The sequence below is a fragment of the Oryzias latipes genome, chromosome 2, assembly GCF_053564925.1.
Source record: "Oryzias latipes strain Hd-rR chromosome 2, Olatipes_Hd-rR_3.1".
Lineage (NCBI taxonomy): Eukaryota > Metazoa > Chordata > Actinopteri > Beloniformes > Adrianichthyidae > Oryzias > Oryzias latipes.
The window spans coordinates 32,265,156-32,290,197 of NC_136238.1; the positions used below are offsets into that span (position 1 = coordinate 32,265,156).

Consider the following 25,042-nt stretch of genomic DNA (forward strand, 5'->3'; position numbering starts at 1 on the left):
ACTTGCGCACCTTGTTCTTGACACGTTTAGTTCCTTTTAGAAGGTACCAAACTGTGTCACCGATCTTGTACTGCACTTGACAGTACAAGACACTATGACTTGATAAAATATATACAATAAGATGCTTCGTGCTAGCTGGTGGGACAGCTCCAGTCGTTCTCTGAGCCGCTGTACGTACTCTGGGGCAGTGTCCGCAGTCAGATTCTCAGGAGGAAGTCCAACGACCAGGTCCATGGGTTCTGTAATCTCGCGGCCAAAGAGCATCATGTTTGGTGTCAGGCCCGTAGAGCTGTGCTTTGTGGCTCTGTAAGGCATGAGGGCATAGGGAATCATTCAATCAGACTTCAATCATGTGGAACTCAAAGCAGTGCTCCCCAAATTTCAGAAGTTTATTCACTTTCCCACCAGAGACAACAACACACTGGATCAAGTCTACTGCAACATCCCAGGTGCATACAAGGCTGCAGCAGCTCCTCACCTGGGCATGTCAGATCACATCTCTGTGGAGCTAACCCCCACATACAGACCTCTGATCTGCAGGACCAAACCAACCATCAAAACAGTTCAGGTATGGACCGAAGAGGCTTCTTCTGCACTACAGGACTGTTTTGAACTCACTGACTGGGAGGTGTTTAAAGATGGCTCAGACCTGGAGGCCTACACAACATCCGTCCTGAGCTATGTGCAGTTCTGCACCGATGCTGTTCTGCCCACAAAGTCCATCAAAGTCTATCCAAACCAGAAACCATGGTTTGATGGAACAGTGCGGTCTCTGCTCAAAGCTCGGGATGCAGCCTACAGGTCAGGTGACAGGCTGGCCTACAGCAGAGCCCGGACAGAGCTGAGGAGGGGCATCAACCAGGCCAAACGCAGACACAGACAACGGGTGGAACAGCACTTTGCTAATAACAACCCGCGGGAGATGTGGAGAGGCATCAGAACCATCACAGACCACAGGAGCAGCATGCAGCAGACCACTCATGACCCCACCCTGCCTGACACTCTAAACACCTTCTTTGCACGCTTCGAGACGCCCGGCAGCAGCAGAGACCCTGGTCCTCTATTACAGCTGGAGGAACAGTCCCAGCCTCTCGTCCTGCAGCTACATCAGGTGAGCTCCACTCTGAGGAGGATCGACACCAGCAAAGCCGCAGGACCAGATAAGGTGTCAGGTCGGGTTCTGAAGCTGTGCGCACATCAGCTGGCTGGAGTTCTCCTGGACATCTTCAATTGGTCCCTGCAGCTAACCTCAGTTCCCGTGTGCCTCAAGTCCTCCATCATCGTGCCGGTGCCAAAAAAATCATCCGTCTCGTGCCTCAATGATTACCGGCCGGTCGCTCTGACACCGGTGATCATGAAGTGCTTTGAGAGGATCATCCTGAACCACATCAAGGACATCATCCCTGCTACTCTGGACAGTCATCAGTTCGCTTACAGGGAGAACCGATCGACAGAGGACGCAGTCTCACTAGCCCTGCATGCTACCCTGTCCCACCTGGAGCATCCTGACACCTATGTCAGGATGTTATTTGTGGACTTCAGTTCAGCCTTCAACACGGTGATCCCGGACAAGCTGACACTGAAGCTCCACAACCTGGGTCTGCCTGCCTCCCTGTGCCTCTGGATCAAAGACTTTCTCACCAACAGGCCCCAAGTGGTGAGAATCGGGGACTCAACATCGTCCACTCTGATCCTGAGCACAGGAACACCACAGGGGTGTGTCCTCAGCCCCGCCCTCTTCACTCTGTTCACCCACGACTGCTCCGCTATTCATTCCACAAATCTGGTTTTAAAGTTCGCCGACGACACCACCGTAGTGGGTCTCATATCCAACAATGATGAGACTCACTACAGAGAGGAAGTTCAGCACCTGACAGGATGGTGTGCTGACAACAACCTCATCCTGAACACCTCCAAGACCAAAGAGATCATTGTGGATTTTAGAAGGACTAGAAAGGTGGCACACACCCCCCTCCTCATTAACGGGGAGGAAGTGGAGCGGGTGGACCACATCAAGTTCCTGGGAATCCACATCACATCTGACCTCACCTGGTCGCTGCACACATCCCACCTGGTGAAGAAGGCTCAGCAGAGACTCTTCTTTCTCAGGAAGCTTAAAAGGACTGGACTTTCATCACAACTTCTGGGGAACTTCTACAAGGCAACCATAGAGAGCATCCTCTGTCTGAGTGCTACGGTGTGGTACGGGAGCTGCACCGCTCAAGACAGGAAGGACTTGGCCCGGGTGGTGAAAACCGCACAGGAGATTGTGGGAGGACCTCTCCCACAACTCGACTCAGTGTATGACAGCCGGGTCCGACGGAAGGCTGGTCGTATTGCTGCAGACCCCACCCACCCAGGACATAACCTGTTTGTACCTCTTCCCTCTGGGAAGAGATACAGGAGCATCAGAACTCACACAAACAGACTGAGGAACAGCTTCTTCCCAAGAGCAGTGAGGTCCATCCATCCCCCCCCCCCACATCACACAACTCGGTCAACGAAACCGCCCCCTCCCCCCAGACTTAACATAACCCACTAACCCCTGTCAGCACACAGCTGACAATGCTCTGACTCTATTTTAAACTGTGTGCAATATTCATGCTGTATGTGCAATATCCATTCTAATGTGGAATACCCACTCGTGCAATATTCACCCCACTCTACTGTACAGTATTTAAGTATTTATGCCTTATATAGCTCCTTATTCTTATTTTATTTTATTCTACCTTTTTTATATCGAGAGTTGCTGGAAAAAATTTCATTGTGCTCTGCAGAATGATAATAAAAGATTCTGATTCTGATTCTGATTCTGATGTCCCAGTCCCAGTGACATCTTTCGGCTGTGGCAGCAAGGGTTTTCTGTAGTGTGGCATTAAATCGTTCCATTTGACCGTCAGATTGGGGCCGAAAGGGTGTGATCCTGGTTTTGTTAATGCCCAACAGCTCACACATCCCCTGGAATACCGCAGACTCAAAGTTGGTGCCCTGGTCGCTGTGTAATTCGTGAGGTGCTCCATATCTGCAGACCCACTCAGAAACAATCTTTTCTGCTACAGTTGTGGCTTGTTCATTCAGCACCGGGTATGCTTCCACCCACTTGCTGAAGTAGTCTTGCACAACCAGGATGTATCTGTTATGCCGATCGGTCTCATTTAGAGGCCCCATCACGTCAACAGCGATCCATTCCATTGGGGCACCAACTCGCATGGAACCCATTGGAGCCTGAGGTGTCTTTTTAGGTCGAGCTCTACAAGCACAAGAAGCACATGTTTGGCAAAACAATGTGACATCATCACGCATTTTGTACCAGTAGTACCTGGTCTTGAGGCGGCCCAAAGTTCGCTCAGCTCCAAAATGACCACCGATGGGTCCTTCATGCAGGTGCTGCATCACAGTGTGGCGATATGTCTTGGGGAGCAATGTCTGTGCAAATTACATCTTTCCATCCTTACAGTAAAACTTTCTCATCAACACTCCATTCTTGAAAAACAATCTCTTCCATTGTGCCCAATATGCCTTTGTAGCTGGGCTTAAACTGGCAATTTCCACCCAAGGGGGACGGTCATCTCCTTGTTGTCTAAAAGCAAATACTGGTGCCATGTCTGAGTCTGCTTTCTGGGCTGCTTGAAGCTCCTCGTGTGTCCAACCTCTGAACACAGGCACAGGGGCTGAGGTGGTGTTATCTACCCCCACTAGGGTGTGCTTTGGGTCTACTGCAGCATTGCTCCCGTCATGCTGATCAATCATCGCCACCCCCACTGGACGAACAACACTAATTGTGGTCTCAGCAACAATATCGTCAAATTCACACTGTGCCTGCTTGTCTTGGGATGCGTTGCTGTCGGTGCTGGGGTCAGGGAGTTTGCAAGCACACAGCTCACGACATGGCCTTCTGGAGAGTGCATCTGCATTCTGATGAACCTTCCCTGGCCGGTGAAGTACTTGAAAGTCGTACTCTGCCAGCTTCTCCAACCACCTGGCCAGCTGTCCCTCCGGTTCTTTTAAACGGATCAGCCACCGTAGGCTACTGTGGTCTGTTCGCATAACAAACGATCGACCAAGAAGGTACTGTCTGAAATGGGAGGTAAACTCGACCACCGCCAGAAGTTCTCTCCTGGTTGTGCAGTAATTTTGCTCTGTTGTTGTTAACCGCCGGCTTCCATAAGCCAGCACTCTCTCTTCACCTCCCTGCACTTTGGACAACACTGCACCAACTCCCCAGTCGCTGGCGTCACTGTCAAGAAGCATTTCCCCGCTGTCGAGGGGTAGCCCAAAATCGGTGCAGAAGTAAGTCGCTCCTTCAGTTCTTCAAAAGCCTCTTGGCATTCAGTCGTCCAGTCGAAACGTGCATACTTTTTAGTCAGCTCATGAAGCGGCCTTGCAATGGTAGCAAAGTCGGCAACGAAACGTCTATAATAGGACGCCAACCCCACAAACTGTCGCACTTCAGAAATATTCTTAGGGATGGGCCAGTCTTTGACCTTTTGGATCTTTTGTGGATCGGGGGAGATCCCTTGAGCTGACACGACGTGCCCCAGGTAAGCCACTTGCTCCTGAAAGAGACGGCACTTAGACAGCTTCAGTTTAAGATTGGCCTGTCTAAGTCTGGTAAACACCTGCTCCAACCGCTCCATCATCTGATTGCTGTTGCATCCAAGGACTATGATGTCGTCAAGATAAACCAGACAAGCCTCCCACTGCAACCCAGCTAGTACACGGTCCATGAGCCGTTGGAAGGTGGCAGGGGCATTGCATAGTCCAAACGCCATCACATTCCATTTGAACAGTCCCTTCCTGGTGCAAAATGCTGCAGCCTTACGAGCTCTAGGTGTCAATTCCACCTGCCAGTAGCCCGAAGTCAGGTCCAGTGTGCTGAAGTACTTGGTGGTGGATAAGGTGTCAAGGGTGTCTTGTATGCGTGGCAGGGGATAGGCATCCTTGATGGTTCTGTCATTTAATGGCCTGTAATCCACACAGAGTCGTGGGCTCTGATCCTTTTTCTTCACCATGACTATAGGTACTGCCCAGCTGCTGTTACTGTGCCGAGCTAACCCTGCTTCGAGGCTCTGTTGCACCTGCTGGTCGGCAGCCTCCTGCTTCTCTCTGCTCATGGCGGGGTTGTTGTTTTATTGCCGACCCGGGTGTTGTCAAGATGTCATGCTGTACGACATTAGTCCGGCCGAGGTCAGTGGGGCCTGCAGAGAAAACGTCACTGTAAGAGCGTAACAGCCCTGCTAGTCTGTAGCGACTTTCTTCCGGCAGATTAGCACAACTTTCTTCATACAGGTCTGTGAGATGTTGAGGCACGGAGAAAGAGAACGAGTTACCAGGGTCATGGGAAGGTTGATCTTTGGGTCGTGAGAGCTCCACCTTCCCCACCACTTGGGCTGGCTGAAGAACACCGGCCACGACTCCTTTCTTCAAGGTGACGGGAGATGTGCTCGGGTTGAAGACTCTAATGGGGATGCACAAAGACTGCGAAGGCTGAACAACTGAGCGTGCCACCATGTTGGGTTAAAACAACTTCCAACATCAGAATAACAACATGAAGGAAAGAAAGACAAGAGACAAAGGTACCTTTTTACGAGGAGAACGAACAGAGAATAATGCCCAGTAACAATCTCTCTCCGCTCTGCCGCAATATTTCTGTTGCCTCCTCTTTTATTAACTTTGTCGGGATTCCCTATTTTACATATGCGCTGAGCTCTAAGGAGGGGGAAACAAGAAAGCACAGCTGCAGCAGGATTATAAAACATCAACTACGACATGTCTGTCTTCTGCAGCGTTCCCACAGCATCTTTGGACCTGCAAAACCTTTTCACATGGATAAACTCAACACAGAACGTCCTTCGTAGAATTCTAGACACAGCCAACACAGGTTCCCAGGAGAATGGAGGAAAGAAAAAGATAATCGTCTTCTCCCAAGGGTTTCACCTCCACCTCCCTAACAAAAAGATTTGGACACAGACATTTCTGCAAACAAAAGCAAATATGAGATAACTTATGTACATTATTCCAACATAAATCCCCCCTGTTTATCATGTATTTGCCCAAATCCTCACATCACTTTTAGTCAGCCACTTCACGAAGATTTTCAGCTGTAAGATCATATTCATGAGCACAAATACATTTACACTCGGAGGGCATGTCGGAGACACTTAAACAGCGCCTTCCCTGAACAGCCCAGCAGTATCAAGGTCAACATCATCATCATCATCATCATCTAGCTTCAGGAGGGGATGCAGCTGGGTCTCCTCAGGTGTGATAGCTGTGGCGATGAGACGATTGCACAAAGAACGCAGGCAAGGAATACAACAGCATCCACACAAGGTCAAAATGGCCATAAATACAGCTATGGACACTAAAGCGGAAGCTACCAGTGACCGGTACTTCCCAAACACACCCAACCAGGAGTCCCACATGGCGGTATCAACACCGGAATGGTCTTTCATCTTACCATTGAGAGTGCGAAGGCCCTCTATGGCCTTGGTCAGACTGCCGTCTGCAGCGGTGTTGTTAGGAATGAACGAGCAACACTGTTCACCGAACATGGTGCACACGCCACCCTTTTCAGCCAGCAGCATGTCGAGAGCGATCCTGTTCTGGAATGCCATTATAGATGTAGCAGAAAGCTGTTCATGTACAGCTTCAAACCCTTTTTGTGTCCAGTTACCTAATTTTTGGACGTTGTAGTGGATGTAGTTGATCCTGTCCACGTTTTTGTTAATCGTACACCACCAACAGATTGAAGATTCCCAGCCGGCAGCCACCTGATTAACTAATTTATATTCATCTGGTACTCCCCGAGGTACCCCTATGGCGTCTATGTAAGTAGGGTCAGTGTCTGTCAGCCACACATCTCGTTTATGTCTAGGACTCCATCTGTGAGGATTAATACCAGATAATTTATCAACCAAACCGTCAACGGTTATAGGAAACACAGAAACGGGTAACAGAAGTGTAACCAAAGCACAATAACCTGTAACACCTCTAGGCAATCTGTCGAACAGTCTGTCATCTCCACACCACCACCAGATGTCTCCTCGGGACAGCGGAATGAAGTCATTTTGCATGATTATTACATTTTGACAAGATGAACGGTTAAGCTTTCCCAGTTGCACACCTGTCCCAATTCTATTGACGCAGGTGAAGTTTCCTGGGGCCACCTTTTTAGAAAATGTAGGCTTTTCCTTCTCAGCCGTAGTTAGGGGAAAAACTAAATCCCAAAAGCTGCAATAGTTGTTGGGGTTCGTCGAACTCATTACTTCAATTACACAAGACATTGGAATGATTGCAGGAATTATACGTAGCATCGGTCTAGGTCCCATACAAACTACACAGTCAGTGTTAGTTGCATTTGCCGTTTGCTCCACCATTAGCAACCAATTGTTATTCAAACCCGAGATACCTTTTATTTGTTGGAACACTTCATCAGCGGGGGGCTTTGGGTTTTGAAAGTGCACTCCACCGCTAATGGCCCCTTTACTCAAAATCGGCTTGTGGTCAATGTCATGACCTTCACAAACAATAAATTTAAAGTCTATGTCAGCTGCTGTGGATGAGTAAGCCCATAACAAAAACATCCAACATGAATCTGGTTCCCCCGTGGGATCCAAATGTCCCTTAGTTAAATCAAATCTTACTATTAGATTCCCATTTCTTTTAGACATGCTTATTTTCGTTTTCTGGTACCGGGCCGCACGCGTTGTTCCCACATGTTTCCATACATTACTCTCATCTGCAACCAAGGTGTTCCAGTCTTTGACGGCGTGGTCATTTGTCATGTACCAATAACGATTTGCATAGTAATCTCCATTAATTGCATACCTGTTTCTGTATTTATCGTAATTGCCTTTGTTTAAAGCAGTTAATGGCACAACCACAGTAGTGATTGTGTCTCCAGGTATGCAAATTTGGTTACCGAATAAATACGCTCGCTGCTCTGAGCATCTATCAGTCACAGATCGTTGTCTTCGAACAAGGGAGAGGGTCACATCTTTTACCTTTCCATTGTAACCGGGCACAGCACTGTGATTTAATTTTGAGAGTCGTAAGTCAAAAATAGGAGTAGTATTTTCTGGGTTTAGTGGGTTTTCTTCAGCCATTTGTCTTTCTGGGCCAACATGAGGGGGTGGACTTACAGTTCTCTCAGTTGGAAGGGTTGGTCCATTTTCATACCCAGGTGGACGCCAGTACTGCCAGGTAAGCCATGCTATAACAATGGTTACAATCACAATAACAATACATTTCACACAATTTTGAAAACCTTGGTTTGTCATCTCGACCAATTTCTTTTTTTTCTTCTTTCCGTCTAAATGGGTCGGTGGCTTTACAGGAGGCTTCACTGACTTTCGGGTCTACCCAAACTCTAAACGTCTGAGTCCACCCTATTATCAGACTTTAGCTCACCTTCCACCTTGGAATTTCCAGTCGAGATTACCTTTTTACAATGGGTCAGGTGAATCCAGGTGGACCTTTCAGCAATTTTGACTGCAGTAGGAGTGGTCAACAGTGCCTGGTATGGCCCCTCCCACCTGGGTGAATACCAGTGTTTTTTCTTGATGCTTCTTATCAGCACCCAATCACCTGGTTCCACAAGCTGGTTTTCCTGCTGAGAGGCAAGAGGTTCTTCATTAGTCAGGTTTTCTCTTTGTTTTTCTAAAATGGCCCTCATATAGTCAGCTAGGTTTACTTCTTCATTAGTTTCCCATCGGTTTTTAAACTGTGGTAACCTGTAAGGTCTTCCGAAAAGGGTCTCATAAGGTGTTAGGCCTTTTGTACTAGTAATGTTTATGTACAGTTTTACTAAATCTAGGCACTGAGTCCATGGCCTTCCAGTTTCATCAATACATTTCTTCAGCCTATTCTTAATTGTACCATTCATTCTTTCTACTAATCCAGCACTCTGAGGGTGGTAGGCACAGTGATTCTTCAAATCAATGTGAAACATAATTCCTATTCTTTTTATGATTTGATTAACAAAATGAGACCCATTATCACTATAAATTTTTTCAGGTATACCATACCGAGGAATTATATCCTTGCATAATGCTTTGGCTACTGTTATTGCATCAGGATGTTTTGTTGGGAACAATTCAATCCATTTAGAGAATGCATCTATTATGACCAGACAGAATTTTTTCCCTTCACTTTTGTTTAATTCTATAAAGTCCATGTGTATTACCTGAAACGGATATTGGGGAGCTGGAAACCTCCCCCGTCTTGGTCTAAGGTTTCCCTGAGCATTGTGCTTGGCACAGGTGAGACATGCTCTACAAAAATTTTTTGAATAAGAATTAAATCCATAGGTCGTGTAATGTTTATTTACCTGTCCCATCATTCCCCCCGTTGACACATGGGTCACCCCATGGGTCAATATAGCTGCCCATTTATAAAGATTTTTTGGTAAAATAGGTTTGTTGTCTGGTCATACATATATACCATTTAGGAGTTTAGCATCATGTTTTTTCCAGAGCTCTTTTTCAGGTTCCAAACTCTGTCGTTGCATTTCTTTAAGTATTTCATTGTCAATCTTCTCGTTTTGATTAATTTCTAATGCGAAGGTTTGGAAAGGTCTTGTTGCGGCCTCCTTTGCCATTTTATCAGCGAAAGCATTCCCTTTAGAGACGTCATCAATACCTGCTGTGTGAGCTGCACATTTACAAATGGCTAATGTTTTTGGTAATTGAACCGCCACTAATAATGCAGATAATAGGTCCGCATGCGTGACTGGTTTTCCAGTCGATGTTATCATGCCTCGATTTTTCCAATATTGTGCGAAGGTATGTACAGTTGCAAATGCATATTGACTGTCCGTATAAATGGTTACATCTTTCCCTTCCATGAGTTTACATGCCTCCGTCAGAGCTATTAACTCTGCTGCTTGGGCTGAATAATGCGAAGGCAATGGCTCTGCTTTTAAAGCTATGGTTTGAGTCACAACAGCATAACCTGTCTGGGTTTTCCCTTGTTCATTTTTCTTTGAAGAACCATCTACATAAAGTATTTCACCTTTCGTCAGTGGTTGATCTTTTAAGTCGTCTCTGCTCTTCGCTGTTTTTTCTGCTAATTCTTGGCAATCATGCACACTTCCCTCATAAGGAAGTGGCAACAATGTCGCAGGGTTCAAGGTGGTACATCTTTCTATCGTGAGGTGCGGTTGGGACAGTAATGTGGCCATGCAGGATAAGTGTCGTGCAGGCGACAAAAAAGTCAAGTTCGTCTGCAAAAGTAATGCTGAAACTGCATGCGGAACCTTAAGGGTCAGTGGGTGGAATAGTACTATTGTTGCACTGACTTCTACTGCCATTGATGCTGCAATCACTGCTCTAACGCAATGCGGCAATGCACATGCCACACTATCTAATTTTGAAGAGAAATAAGCTACAGGTTTCATTTTGTCTCCATGTTGTTGGACCAAAACTGAGGTCATATAATTACCTTTGCAGTCTACCATTTGTACAAAAGGTTTACTATAATCAGGTAATGCCAATGCCGTGCTGGACACCAGAACCTGTTTAATGTTACCAAAGGCCGTGTCCGCTTCTTGTGTCCAGGTTACAGGGGAAGTCATTTTTAAATTGTCTTCATACATCAGCTTTTGAAGGGGAGCCGTTATTTCAGCATAGTTCGGTACCCAGTTCCTGCAGTAATTAGTCAGACCTAAAAATGACATCATTTGCTTTTTCGTTTGAGGTTTTGGTGCTTGAAGAATTGCAGTTTTCCGTTCTTCCATAATTGTCCGTCCTGCTGCGCTTAAGTTATGACCAAGATATTTCACTTGTTCCCTGCACAGCTGTAATTTATTTCTACTGACTTTGTGGCCTTCATCAGCTAAATGTTTTAACAGTGCCACTGAATCCTGCATACAAGTATTTTTGTCTGGTGATGCTATCAAAATATCATCAACATAAATTAATATTTGACTCCCCCCTGGAGGTTGGAATTTAGCCATGCTCGCCATCATTAGTTGAGAATAAATAGTAGGGCTTTCACCATAACCTTGCGGTAGTCTGGTATAAGTGTACCTTTGGCCGTCAAATGTGAACGCAAACCAGTACTGGCTGTCCTTGTGGACAGGCACAGAAAAGAATGCATTACTGATGTCTACCACTGTGAAGGCGGCTGCATCCGATCGTAACGAGTTCAGTAATGTATAGGGGTCAGGCACACAGGGTGCTCTCTGAATAACTGCATTGTTTACCGCCTGTAAGTCTTGTACCATCCTCCAACCAGTGGAGGGCGCCTGTTTTTTCACTGGAAATATAGGAGTATTACATGGTGAGTTATTGCACTTTATAATTACTCCTGCAGCTATTAAATCTGAAATTACTGGTTTAATACCTTTTTGTGCATCTGGTCTTAAAGGGTATTGTCGAACACATGGTCTATATTCTGTTTTTGGTCTAATCTGCACTGGTAAAGCGCCTTTAATTAACCCTACATCTGTGGGTCCTTTAGACCACAGAGTGTCAGGGAGATCCTTTAACAGATCTTCCTCCTCCTCAGTTAACGCTAATAATCATCTGGCCCAGTTCTTTGGTTTTTCTTGCAAATGGACACCCATTTTAACAGAAGTCGTCCAAAACAAAGCCACTCGAGTCAGTCCAGTTGAGGGACTTCCCTGGATGTGGGGCGATAGTGTTGGAATCCAGTCATCAGCACTTTCCCCCATCCTAACCATATCTCCCAGATCCTGCCACTGCTGATTCTGCCCTTTCAGCACGGAAACGTGTAGGGGGCGCCACATGTGATTGAAATTCAACATGTTTTCTCCCATTTTTACAGCCACAGCTACACTGCTTTGTTCATCTGCATACAAATACGTAAGAGTGATTTTAGTAGGAGTTGCTCTTGCCAGACGCTGTTCATACTCATAGTCTGGAGCAGGTGATTTTTTGTACCACAAAGTCACATGCATTTCATCTGGAGACATTTCATCTCTTACATCTATGACATGTTTTTTTGCTTCTGCTAAAAGAGCAAGTCCTGTGTTCATTGGAGCTTTATTTACAATATCCAAGGTGTAATAGTAATAGGGAGAGCCTCCCCCTTTTACCACAAAGAGACCTCCTTCCTTCATCTCATTTTTGCGTCTAACTTCAATGTTCCCTTGAGGAGTGGGAACGAGTGCGAGGTTTAACAACCACAGTGCATCTCTTCCTAGAAGATTGACCGGACATTCCGGAAACATGAGGACTGATAACTCACAACTGATTCCACAAGGATCTGTTAGTTGCACCAACTCTGACTGAGAAATGTGCACGGTTTCACCATTAGCTGCTCTGACTGAAACTCGCGTGCCTGCAGGCTTCGCTCCTGGAATTGGTTCTTTAATAGCTGTCCTACATGCACCAGTGTCACACAAAAAAATCATTTCATTCCCATTTATCCTCAATTTAACTTCTGGTTTAACATCCGCATAAGCCAACAAATCCTGGAAATTTATCAACACCTCATCATTTCTATCTGACTCATCATTCTGCTTTTCAGGGAGTCTTGTATTAGAAAATGCAAGGTCCCCTGTCCTCTGGCCTAGTCATGCGTGTTCTTTTTTTTCGGGGCAATCCCGAGCTACGTGTCCTTCCTTTCCACAGGTCCAACACTCTGGAAAGGGGTAACCATAAGCTCCTCTCTGACGCCCTCCTCTGCCTCTGAAACCTCTTCTGTTCCGACCTCTAAAACCTCCCCTGCTTCGGCTGCCTCCACCATGATAAAACACTTCTTCTGTTTCTCCCTCAAAAAATGCACCCACAGTTTTTTTGTTTCTCTTTTCTTTCACTACCTTTTCAGCATGTAGAGCGTGATTCACATACTGCTCTAATGTTCCCGTGGATAAATCAATGTAATGTTTTTGTACCCAACTTCTAATTGCATCTTTTGATCCAGCATGTAAAGCATTTTTAAATTGCTGCTGATAGGGCCCATCTGCTTGTCCATCATCCTCTAAACCAGAGTGAAATTTAAAAGTTGACATCATACGTAGTCTGTAATCATCAAAACTTTCCTCATCTTTTTGTTTTATTCTACCAATCTCTGTGTAGTTAGCTCTGCGTCTAAAACGCGCCACTACTCTGTCTCTTAAACCTTGAACTCGTTGCTCCAGTAGACCTGAACCTTGTGTCACAGGGACGTTGCCATCCATAGGATTCCAATCTCCCTGCACATAATGCCAATCCGGCCCTAAAGCGGCCATCCACACCTGTTGCACTTCCTGACCATTCAGATGGTAAGATCGTCTCAAACTTTCCATGTCCTGCACAAACTGATTCACATCTGCTTTGTAAGAAATCACACCTTCTATAGCTTTCTTAACATCTTCCATTGTCCATGTCCTATATACTAAAATAGTTGGGGGTTGATCATCTCCTGCCTGGGGGTTTGCAACCTGGATCATTGGAAATGATTCTGTCATTGCTAAAGTTTCTTCAGGTGCAGAGGGGAGAGGAGAAAGTCCCTCTCCCATTGTCCTTGACCACTGTAATTTCTGCCCTGTCTGTGATCTAGTCAACATCCCTTTTTGAGAGGATTCCCCATCATAAGGTGGGGGATCCTTTACTAACTGGGGGTAAAGAGAGCTGTTCACATCCGCTCCATGTGGAGCAGGCGCTCCTCCTTCCTGCTCTGTCTCATCCGCTCTGTGACGTGAACGCGCCACGGAGCCTGTTTCGTCATCCTCAGTTCTGTGAAACAACAATTTCCCCCCTCCCTTTGCTCTCTCCTGCACTCTAAGGCTGTTCTGCCCTTTTTCCCTTTTTTCTGCCTCTCTCAGCCAAAAGTCAGTAGACTCAAATCCTGCTTTCTGCATTTTCTTCTGATCTTTTCCTGTCTTTTCTTTAATCGCATCCTGCAATGCAATTATTCTCTGACTGTTTAACCTTCCATTAAATCCATAATCTTTTACCCATTTATCCAAATGCTCAATTTTTGTAGGATCCAGACTTTCCACATACTTCCAATCCTTGCTCTGCAAACTTTCTCTTGGACTTTCCTTACTCTGTGCCTTTCCCATTTTTCAAACAAAAAACCCTGTTGGTTTAGCAGTTCAAAAACACAAGCTGCAAATTCAGCGATTTGCCAAACACAACAACAAAAAACACAGCAAAACACAGCAACAAAAAAACAAACAGCAAATACGGCGATTTGCACACAAAATCACATTAACATTCACAGTCTTCACACACTATTTACTTTACTTATGTATAAATGCCGGCTTTTTAATTATCTTTAAGTTTTATAGCTCAAAGTTATGTTACTGGGATTTCTTATCTATACACACATATGTGTATTATCTTATTTAACACGGGATTTCACAGGACCCCGCCGTCCTTGCCTGATAGTGTCTAGAATTCTCAGGGCTTTAACTTTCTTTTAAACACGGAATTTAACGGACTCCGTCGTCCAACCAAATAGTACGGGATTTCAAGGACCCCGCCGTCCGTACTTACGGAATTTCACAGGACTCCGTCGTCCTTTCCATTGTCTTTCTCCTTCGGTATACCGTCAACCTTTCGGACTCCAGCCAACGGGATGGACACCAGTTCCAACAAAGGGTTGACTCACCTAGGAGTCAGCTGTGGCCACAGTCTCCTGGGGCCCACCACGCCCGCTGAAATCCTCAGGTATGTTGGTACCCAGCTCGAAGGACCAAATTAATGTTGGGTTAAAACAACTTCCAACATCAGAATAACAACATGAAGGAAAGAAAGACAAGAGACAAAGGTACCTTTTTACGAGGAGAACGAACAGAGAATAATGCCCAGTAACAATCTCTCTCCGCTCTGCCGCAATATTTCTGTTGCCTCCTCTTTTATTAACTTTGTCGGGATTCCCTATTTTACATATGCGCTGAGCTCTAAGGAGGGGGAAACAAGAAAGCACAGCTGCAGCAGGATTATAAAACATCAACTACGACATGTCTGTCTTCTGCAGCGTTCCCACAGCATCTTTGGACCTGCAAAACCTTTTCACATGGATAAACTCAACACAGAACGTCCTTCGTAGAATTCTAGACACAGCCAACACAGGTTCCCAGGAGAATGGAGGAAAGAAAAAGATAATCGTCTTCTCCCAAGGGTTTCACCTCCACCTCCCTAACAAAAAGATTTGGACACAGACATTTCTGCAAACAAAAGCAAATATGAGATAACTTATGTACATTATTCCAACACACCATCACATGATGTTTTGAGACAAACGCTTTTGCAGGACTCAGCATCAAGTCTCCAGAAGTAGCAAAACCGACCTGAGAGGTACCTGGCACGATGTATTCACATCCTGCCTCCAACACAGTGGTGCGTGCCACTCTCACTAGATGAGTTGCAGGTTGTGGGTCTGGCTTAAACAGGGGGGCACCTTTTTACCAAAAACAGTGATCTCTTTACTGCCATAGTCTAAGCATGCTTGTGTCTGTAGTAAAAAAGGGTGCCCCAAAATAACTTCAGTACTCTCAGTTGTGTCAGCGATGATAAAGTTAACTGAAATGACTTTGCAGCCGACATTGACAGGAAGGTCAACCTCACCCAGAACCGCTAGGCCTTCTGGTCCGATGCCCTGGAGTGTGTGCACCATAGATGGTGAGATTGGGGGCCGGATGCTGTTAGGAATTAAATGAAAGAGAAGAAGGGGTAACACATTTCTTCTTGCACCAGAGTCCAGCAGAGCACACATCCGTACACCATGTATCATTATCTGGAGGGAAGCAAATTAGCTCTGCGGGGGCCTGGCGTGGGCCAGCGAGGGGAGGGGCAGTGTTTCTGGAAATGCCCTACCCCCGAGCAGTTGTGACAGATCAGTTCATCCTCCCTGGGTTTCTTACGTCTACTTTCGGCTGGCTGCCTTCTCACAGACCGCCCTGCTTGCCCCGAAGGAGTGGGAACAACCTTTTGTGCCTGTCCGTCTTCCTGGTTGCTGGTATATTGCTGGCATTTTTAATTTTAAGGTGTCTGTCATAATTGTTATGTGTGACATTATTATTTGTTACACCAAATGCAAACTGTACTTTAACACATAAACAGAACAAATATGTTCTGTTTATATTTTAAAGGGAGAGCCATTGGCAATATAAACTTATTTTTCCAATTTGAGCAAATTTACGACTGTATAAAAACAATATTTATTTATGGTGTGCAGTCTGGTTTAATGCTCCCACATGTCAGTTTCCCTTTTTGTATCTCAGAAAAAAACATTGTCATTTGATAACTATAATCAAAAGAAGCAGCCTACAGTCCTAAGCAATAATTGAATTCCACATTATGGAATTACTGACCTTCATCAGATTTAACATTTATGATTGCAAAGTTTATATTTCCCGATTAAAACTTGTTGAAAGCATTAAAAAACTTATTACAAAAAACAGCACATTTTTTTGTTCAATTTTTATTTGTTCTTCATGTTTTATCAAAGCAAACAAACAACCAACGGAAAGTAATGGTATTATCGAGTTCACAAATCATTAATGTTGTTATTATTTTATTCAAACATTTCATTCATGTAAATGGAAAAATACATGCGCTTTGTTTAGTATTTTTTGGAATTATTTTTCTGATTTTTGTAAGTGTCTTAAATGCATTCCTAACAAAAACAATAAAACAACAGTATTCATTCATCATTCATCTTCTTAACCGTTTATTCCCTCTTGGGGTCACGGGGGTTGCCGGAGCCTATCCCGGCCACTTGGGCATAGGCAAGGGATGCCCTGGACTGGTCGCCAGTCTGTTGCAGGGTAGAATATCCTCAATCACACATCCATTCACTCTCACACCTCTGGACAATTTAGAGTTGCCAATCAACCTATGAAGCATGTTTTTGGACGGTGGGAGGAAGCCGGAGATCCCGGAGAAAACCCACGCATGCACGGGGAGAACATGCAAACTCCACACAGAAAGGTCCCCCATTGATGTTGTGTTTTTTTTTTTCATGTCCCCCAGCCGGGACTTGAACCGGGGGCCTTCTTGCAGTGAGGCAAGAGCGCTAACCACTGCGCCACCGTGCAGCCCAAAAACTAAAAAACTACAGTAATTCATCAAAATATATCAAAAGTATTGTTATTTTGAATTGTTTTTGCCTTGCCTTTGCCTATTATTTTAATTTTATTTTGTCTTTTTCTATGTGTGCATTTATAACGTTTGTTCACCTTAACTTGCTTTGTATACCCCCCGGCTTGTTCCTTCGTTGTTACTGTTTAACATTGTTTTGTATTGAATTGTTACATTCAATAAAAACAAAACAAAAAAAATAACGGAAAGTTGTAAATTGACCAATCACTTTCGTAGACGTCACAGTGGCAACTTACAGCCAATCAAATAGCGCAACGTCATCATTGGTCGAAGGACCCCGAGAACATCCGGCAGCCCGAGTCGATCCGGTACCCACACCAGAGCCTAACCCGGCTACTTGTGGGCGAAGGCAGGGGAAGCCTGTCGCACGGTAGAATGTCCACAATCACATACCCATTCACTCTCACACTCACACCTATGGTCAATTTAGAGTTGCCAATTAACCCATGAAGCATGTTTTTGGACGGTGGGAGGAAGCCGGAGACCCCGGAGAGAACCCACGCATACACGGGGAGAATATACAAACTCCACACAGAAAGGTCCCCATTGATGTTGATTTTTCACGTCCCTTGAACCGTCCCTTGAACCGGGGGCCTTCTTGCTGTGAGGCAAGAGCGCTAACCACTGCACCACCGTGCAGATTGTTTTTCAGTTTTTTTAATAAGCTAACCACAAGTTGGACGAGTTAGCAAGCTAACGAGCTAGCATGCTAGCGCATGATAAAGCCAAGGCAAAGGTTGCTTATATGTTTCTGTAATTCAACTTGTTTTTGTATTTACTTAAAGGAAAAAATCAATTAGAATTGTATGATTTCCTTGTTAATATTGAGAATGTGCTAGATATATTTTTTTTAAGTTGATGCAAGTATAGAAGCTGGAGCCTGACACGTGTGTGTAGCTGTTTTTTTCTTCCCCGACTGCTTCATGGAGTGGACTAATGCATGTAACTTTATTTGGAACACTAAAATTAAAATGTTAAAAAAATACTAGTGCGTCTTTGTAATATATTTACTCACTTCAATGTAATAACTTAGATAAAAAGTGCAGTAAATATGTCAAATGGCCTTCTCACTGCAAATAACAAGAACAGTGGAAATAAAAATGCCCAATGTTGTGTTTTAGTTATTTTACACTTTGTGTTGCGTAATTTATTATTGAGGCGAAATATGATCTTTCAGCCTATTGATATGATATTGTAGCGACCTGGGGGTTGGCCCTGCTTTCAGCCCCAAAGGCTCATGGGAAGTGGGGAGCTTTAGGGTGAAACCTTGAGTCAGAGGGTTGTGAACTTAATTGACGCTCCATGCTGTTTTGCTGTTGTTGTGTTAGAAATAAACGGGCTAGATGCTCAAAAGGAGAATTTGCCTCTCTTCTTTTGTCTACCAACCTGAGGCTGTCTGGGGTTGTGCAGTGTATGGGGCACAGACAGCTCTCCAATAAAAACTTTTCATGAGCAGCTTGGCTTTCAGTACCCAGTTCAAGCAACATTCCGGCCGCATCCTTACAATTTCATCATTGTGTTTTACAGTGCTGGCAGTCCTGTTCATTTACTCTCCCTTTTTATTTGCTACGTCTAAGATGGCTGACTCGCTTTCTTTATAAATATAGCAGAGTGTAGTAAAAATGCACTTGGGAGCAATGTTGTGTTGCTCTGAAATGCAGAATAATGTTGGATTTTAAGTTTTCTAACCAAAATAAAGTCTAAAGCTTACTGACATAAGTTCTGAAAAAAAACCCACACGTGCTTTGACACAGGGGCTTTATTTCCAGTGTTTACATTCTTTTTATTCCAGTAACTATTCAAGAGTTGACACAATCCCAGTGGATTCTTATGTGGAGAAAGCAGCCTCACACTGAGATGCAGCGCTGCACAGTAGGGACGTGATTACGTAATCACCTTGAATCAGCTGATTCTGCAGCACAGAAAAGAGGCTTTGTTACGGTATATCAGGATGACCCAAATGCAGGACCAGACTCCAACGTTGAGGGAAGATCCAGAACTCTTTTCATAAAAAACACCACATTTGGTGGTTAAAACTCCACTGAAATAACCAGGGGGGTATTCCAGGAAGCATGTTTAAACTAGCCTGACTTTAAGCCTAAACTCTGGCTGAAATCCGCCTGAACTTGCTTACTCTGGGAATGTCGGTTCCAAAAGACCGGATATGAGTTAGAGTAATGACGCTTGACTTGGTAACCCTGGGATAATGCGCGTGCACGGCAAGTACATAAAGACATTCTGAATGGATCGCTGATTTCTGGAGTCACCATGGAAACACATGGAGAAAAAGTCCAGAAGACTCCTTCAGCTGTTGGGCTGAGAGTCTGGGAGCTTCATTTGTCCTGCTTTTCTCTGCACTGACAGCAGCTTCCAGCTCTCGCTCTCGCTCGCGCTCTCTCTCTCTCTCTCGCTCTCGCTCGCGCTCTCTCTCTCTCTCTCTCTCTCTCTCTCCCTCTCTCTCTCTCTCTCCACGTTTCCAAGTCAGCTCTTCTTTCCAAGCTGATTCCTGCAGAGATTCCTGCAGGAGTTCCTCCTGCTCCTTCTTTCCCAGAGTTCCTGCAACCAGACGGAGTCTTTGTGCTTTGGAACTGCTTCTCTTGGATGAAGCGCTTGGTTAGCTCACTTTGATCTCTTTCATGTGGGACTTTGTCTTGAAGCGGATCAAACTGAAGGTGGGACTCCCAAAGCAAACATTCTGGGATGTTTGCTTCAGCTCTGTGCTTCTGTTCTCTGGTTGCTTCTTTGCTTTGGTTGCAGAGACTTGGAGCTCTCTCTCTCTCCATGCAGATCAGCAGCTTCTTTGGAGGCAGAGGCAGCTGTGTGGGAAGTCTCTGCAGGTCCAGAATCTTCTGATGGATCAGCAGCTGCTGCAGGTTCCTCCCGGTGGAAACACATTTCTGCCAAACAGAACATCTGTTTGTCTTTGTTTGGATGGAAAACGGAGGAAAAAAACTTCTTGGAGAGAAATCTGCTTTGTTTCTTGTTGCTATGAGGTTGTTGTACAAATGTGGTCACGTTCACAGCTTCACTTCAAATGACTTCCAATAGACAGAAATTGTACATTTTAGTTTATTAAAGTAAGTTTGTTTAACATTTTTGATGTTTTTTCTGTAATTCTAGGTCTGATGTCTTCATACATGATGGCTAAAATAACAAAAACCAAACCAAATCAGTCAGGGGCCTGTTTCACAAAGGAGGTTCAACCAACTCTGAGGTCAAACCTGAACTCTGAGTTGGTCAATCGAGAGATTGACAACTCTGAGTTTTCAGTTTCAGAGCAGCTGATCCGCGTTAGATCAATCAACTCTGAGTGGACTGATTCGGAGGTGAGCGTGCGCACCGCGTCTATAAGAAGCCATTATCAATGGAGCGCAGATATCACGAGTCACCATGGCAACCGTGAAAACAAAGAGGTCTGCGTATTTTTCGCCAGCTGAACTTGACGTGCTGCTGCAGAGTTGCAGTGAATATGAGCACATATTCCAGAAGAAAAGCAACACCGCTGCATCTGCAAAACAGAGACAGTTAGCGTGGAAAACATAGCTGCTCAAGTTAATGCCTAAGTTTGCATTTAAATCATTGTTATAAATATTGACTGTAATAACTTTTTAAATAGCGTAAGGTGTGAAATAAAAAATGGTGATATTTAGGTGTACTTTTGAAGTGTTATTCCTGGTGTAAATGCATGAAATGCTGCATAGTGTACAGAACCAATCTGGGGGAAAATGCATTTAACGTCGGTAATGTTTAGAGGACTTTTTTGTTAACCTTCCCCTCTAGCAAACGTTGGTCATTTTAATATTAATACATGCAATTGTGTTTTTAAAAGTGAACTTTTGTCTACTGTTGAACCTTTCGCTGCGCAAAGACTTCCTTCTTTTCTCTCGTCTTTCCGACCGTGGTCAGAAGCGCAGGGGAGATTTCCTTCAGGGCTGAAGGGAATTCTCCTTCGGGGTTCACTTCCCGTTGGAAACCCTCAACCTCCAGAGCGGAATAAGAATGACTCCAAAACAGTTATTCTGGGAATGACACCTTCTCCGTCCTCCTCATCCGTGCTCACCCCCCCCCCCCCCCCATCTGCACCTGCAATCGCCCCTCCCCTTGTCTCTCGTGGATTGCACCCCGCTCAGCACACACACGCTGCAACACTACCCCTGTATTGATCAAGTGGTGTAGGTTTATATGGGATTAAGAAAGTAAGCAGTGCTAGAAAATTGTGTTTCCAAAAAGTAATTGTTACATTAATCTAATTCAATGTCCCTGATTTCATTTTCATGTAGATGCAATCCTGCAGGAATTAAAAGAAACATGGCAGCAGCTAAAAATGAAGTATAAAAACATAATTCAATCAGGTCAAATGTGAGCATGTCATGGATGTAGGCTTTGTTGACAATATTTGACATATGAAACATTTACATAGCAATACATATCTAATGTTGTTTTCATTTTGTATATGTAATTGACTGCAACGAAAAACGGTAACGCTCAAACAAAAACGTATGGAGAAATGACAAAACATCGAGTCGAGGTCTCAAAATCCTCGCACGACGTAAATGTAATTCTCTACGAATTAATGCAGCCTCCTCATCTATTGGGTCCTCCAAAAAAGGACAAGCCATTCTTGTCACTTAGATCGCGTGACGGAAATGTGGGCAATTAAGGTTGAAGCCAAATATAGTGCTTCGTCTTTAAAAAGGGGAGGGGACCGGCAGAAACTTTGAGTTTGGAGAATAAAACCTGCTCCCGACCAGGTTAGGTTCACAGCATAAGTAACCATGGATACTGACTCCGAGTAAAAGTTAACTCTCTTTCAGAAACGGGTTTGACTTACTCTGCTTTCTCTGGTTTGACAAACCTCCGATTCTGAAACGGAAAACCCAGGGTTTCCCTGATTTCCGGGTTTATGAACTCAGAGTTTACACTTAACCTCCTTTGTGAAACAGGCCCCTGGTCAGGCTGGAAACAGCCTGGAGATGTTGTTCATCCATCACAGGGTTTGGTCCAAAGCTCCAGTGCAGCCTCTCACCTCCTCCACCTTCCTCTTTGAGGCAGCAGAAACTCCTCCTCTTCTCCAGCTGGATGATGCTGTCCTCCACCTGCAGCTGGACCTGGATGTTCTCTCAGACCATGTGGCCTCATGGATCAGAAGGTTGAGGGTTCAAGTCCCTTCATGGTTGGAGGCAGGATTTTGTTTCTAAATCAGCAGTTGGTGAAGCTTCAGAGACTCCCACAGTGAGACACCTTTGTTGGTGTTCCTTTGAACCAGATGGATCTGAATCTAGAGTCAAAGATTCTAAGGAAATCATGGATTCACAGACATTTGATTGAATTTCTGTCTGGATCAGAAACCAACAGCAGACATTTCAAGCCGTCATCTGTTCCTAATGTTCATTCCCCGGCCGCCATCATTGAAAGCTTTTGGAATAGTCCCTAAAGCCAGCGATCGGGCCGCTTTGGAGCATGAACTCATCACTCGGTGTCACGGTGGCAGAGAGATGACAGATCCCAAATCTGAGGCTGAAATGATCACGTCCTACCAGCTCCACTCTGGATTTGGGACCAAAAACCTTTGAAGATGTTGGAGCATTGTTGGAGAATAGACTGACAACATTTGTTTGGAAGAAAGATTGACCTTTGACCCCTCCCTCATGTGTTCCACATCCAGCTGCAGACACACCACTACAGCTCACATTCCACTTCTGATCCAGCAGTTAGAACCAGAGCCTGCATTTGCAGCAGGTTCCAACCCACTGACCACTGATCCACACAGGGGGACGTCCTAAGGGGCGGAGTCAGCCACTGGAGAGAGCAAAAAGGAGAAATGGGGGTCACTCTGGGCCTCTCTGTGTCTGGACCTTCAGAGGAGCCCCAGCGCTGGTCTGTGCTTGGATCTGTTTTAGACTTGTTCAGAGTCAAATGCATGTTTTAAGGGGAGGATTATTTTGTTGTTGCTGTTTTTGTTCCTATTCTTACAATCCACTATATGTCCGTGTTGAATTCTACTATTAAAATATGGGAAACAAATGTTTATCAAATCCAAATCAATCCAAAAGCCTGGAGACTGGATGGCCGGGTGTCCTCCCTTTGACCTGGACACTGGTTGCCATGGCAACCTGCACACTCACCAAGCTGGAACTTAGAAGAAGAAAAAGAGACCAAAATGATTGATAAAGCAGGTTTTCCAGGGAAATCCCACAAAGTGCTTTCCAAGCTAGAACTAAGAATATCCAGCATGCATTTGGAAAAACTCATTAGCTTCTTGTGGAAAATGATGAGTCATTGTAAAAGCATTCTATGAATGCTCAGAAAACTTCCTCTAAGGTTGTGGTTGTTTGGAGAAGTCCTCCTCTTCCAAGAATTCCTGAAAAAAGCCCTCATTTCTCCTGACCATCTTCAAAGCCACTTTCTGCTTTAGTTTAGTCCAAACTTGCTTTATGCTGACAACATTTACAGCTTGAATCCATCTGAAGATTCCAAGGAAACAAACCAATCTAAGTCTGCATTCATGCCACTTCAGAACCAACAAAGCATGTTTCCAGGACGCTGACTTACCAATAGAACTTGGGATTTCCTTTGCAGAATCCTTCTCCGTGTGTTTTCCTTTGTTTTTCTCCCCAAAACCTAAAGCAGAGATTTTTGCTGAGCTGCAGAACAAACGTCTGACTGCTTTAACCGCCGTTGATGGTTTGTTGTGTTTCCCTCTATAGCTGCTATGGTCTTGGTATGGTTGCTAGGTAACGCTGTCTTTGATGATGATGACGTCAGAGTGGCCTCTAGAATGGACTTTTTTCTCGTGGAACCAGGAGCTGTAACCTTTAGGGCACTAGGACCCAGAAAGAGGTCCAGGCAGTGACGGTGATGCTATTTTCATTAAACAAATCACAGAAAAGTTCAAAAAGTAAATCATCTAAAGTATTTCTGTGTAAAATAGTGTAAATATGTTGTCAAAACTTAAATCTTGTCTCCTGTGTGGAGGTATTTCAGTTCATTAAAAACTGACATAAATGAGTAACGTTCACTGCAAACTGTGCAGAAGGCATGTTCTTTCTAAAACTGGAAATAGCACCAACCTTTTTTATCACCTGAAGCTGAGTCTCCATTTGATAATTCAATAAAAATAACATTTCATTTCCTCATTATAAAGGAACTTCATTGGAGTTTCATTTGTCATTGGTCTTTTTGAGCCAAAATTCTGAAGAAATCAAAACAAAAGGCTTTTCCAACAGAATCAGAACGTTAGCACGTGACCTAAGTTTGTTCACTTTGTGCTAAATGTTGATTTCTTTGACTGTTGTGTTAATAATATCAACAGTTCTCTGTCGCCCTCTGGTGGTTCATTAGAGAAGCCAAACTTCCAAAGAAAGTGAATCAATAAACATGAGCTAATTCTTGATGCAGGTTTGAAAACACAGATGGAAAACAGCATCAATACAAATATTAGTCAATGTTTCCTTGAATGGAACAATTTCAGGATTTGTTGTCATAAAGTTGTGAAAAACTGTCTTGTAAAGTGTGTGGTGACGGTCCACTGTGGAAAATGACTGTTTGTGGAACATTGAGATGTGCTCAGTGATTTTGGTTTAGGACACTTTGGTTTCATTTCAAACGTTGGTTTCTCCTAAATCTACAAACTCTCTCCACAAACTGTCTCCTAACTCTCAGGGATTCCTGCTGCTGGCAAAACTCACGGCTCAAGGAACCACTTCATGAATCAGTCACGCTTTGGAATGAACTTTATTGAACAACATGTCATGGTCTGGAAGAAGCCCCAGTTCCAGCTGACAGAAGTCTGGTTCTGATCCATCAGATCTCACTAGCAACAGAACCAAACCTTCACGTGTTGCAGCAACAGTTTCCATGTTTGGGAGGATCTTCTGAAGAACAGCTCAGTTCCAGATCACATCATGATGTTTGATGTTTTCTTCATTCCAGGAAATCATCTGTGTTTCCTTTGATCTGTGCTGAGTCAGCACTTTGACTTC

The 25,042-nt window shown here is 44.5% G+C and overlaps 1 protein-coding gene; it reads right to left on the reverse strand.

Moving 5' to 3' along the window:
- LOC101164420 (uncharacterized) overlaps positions 1-25,042 on the reverse strand; it is a 736,165-nt gene that overhangs the window by 387,276 nt on the left and 323,847 nt on the right.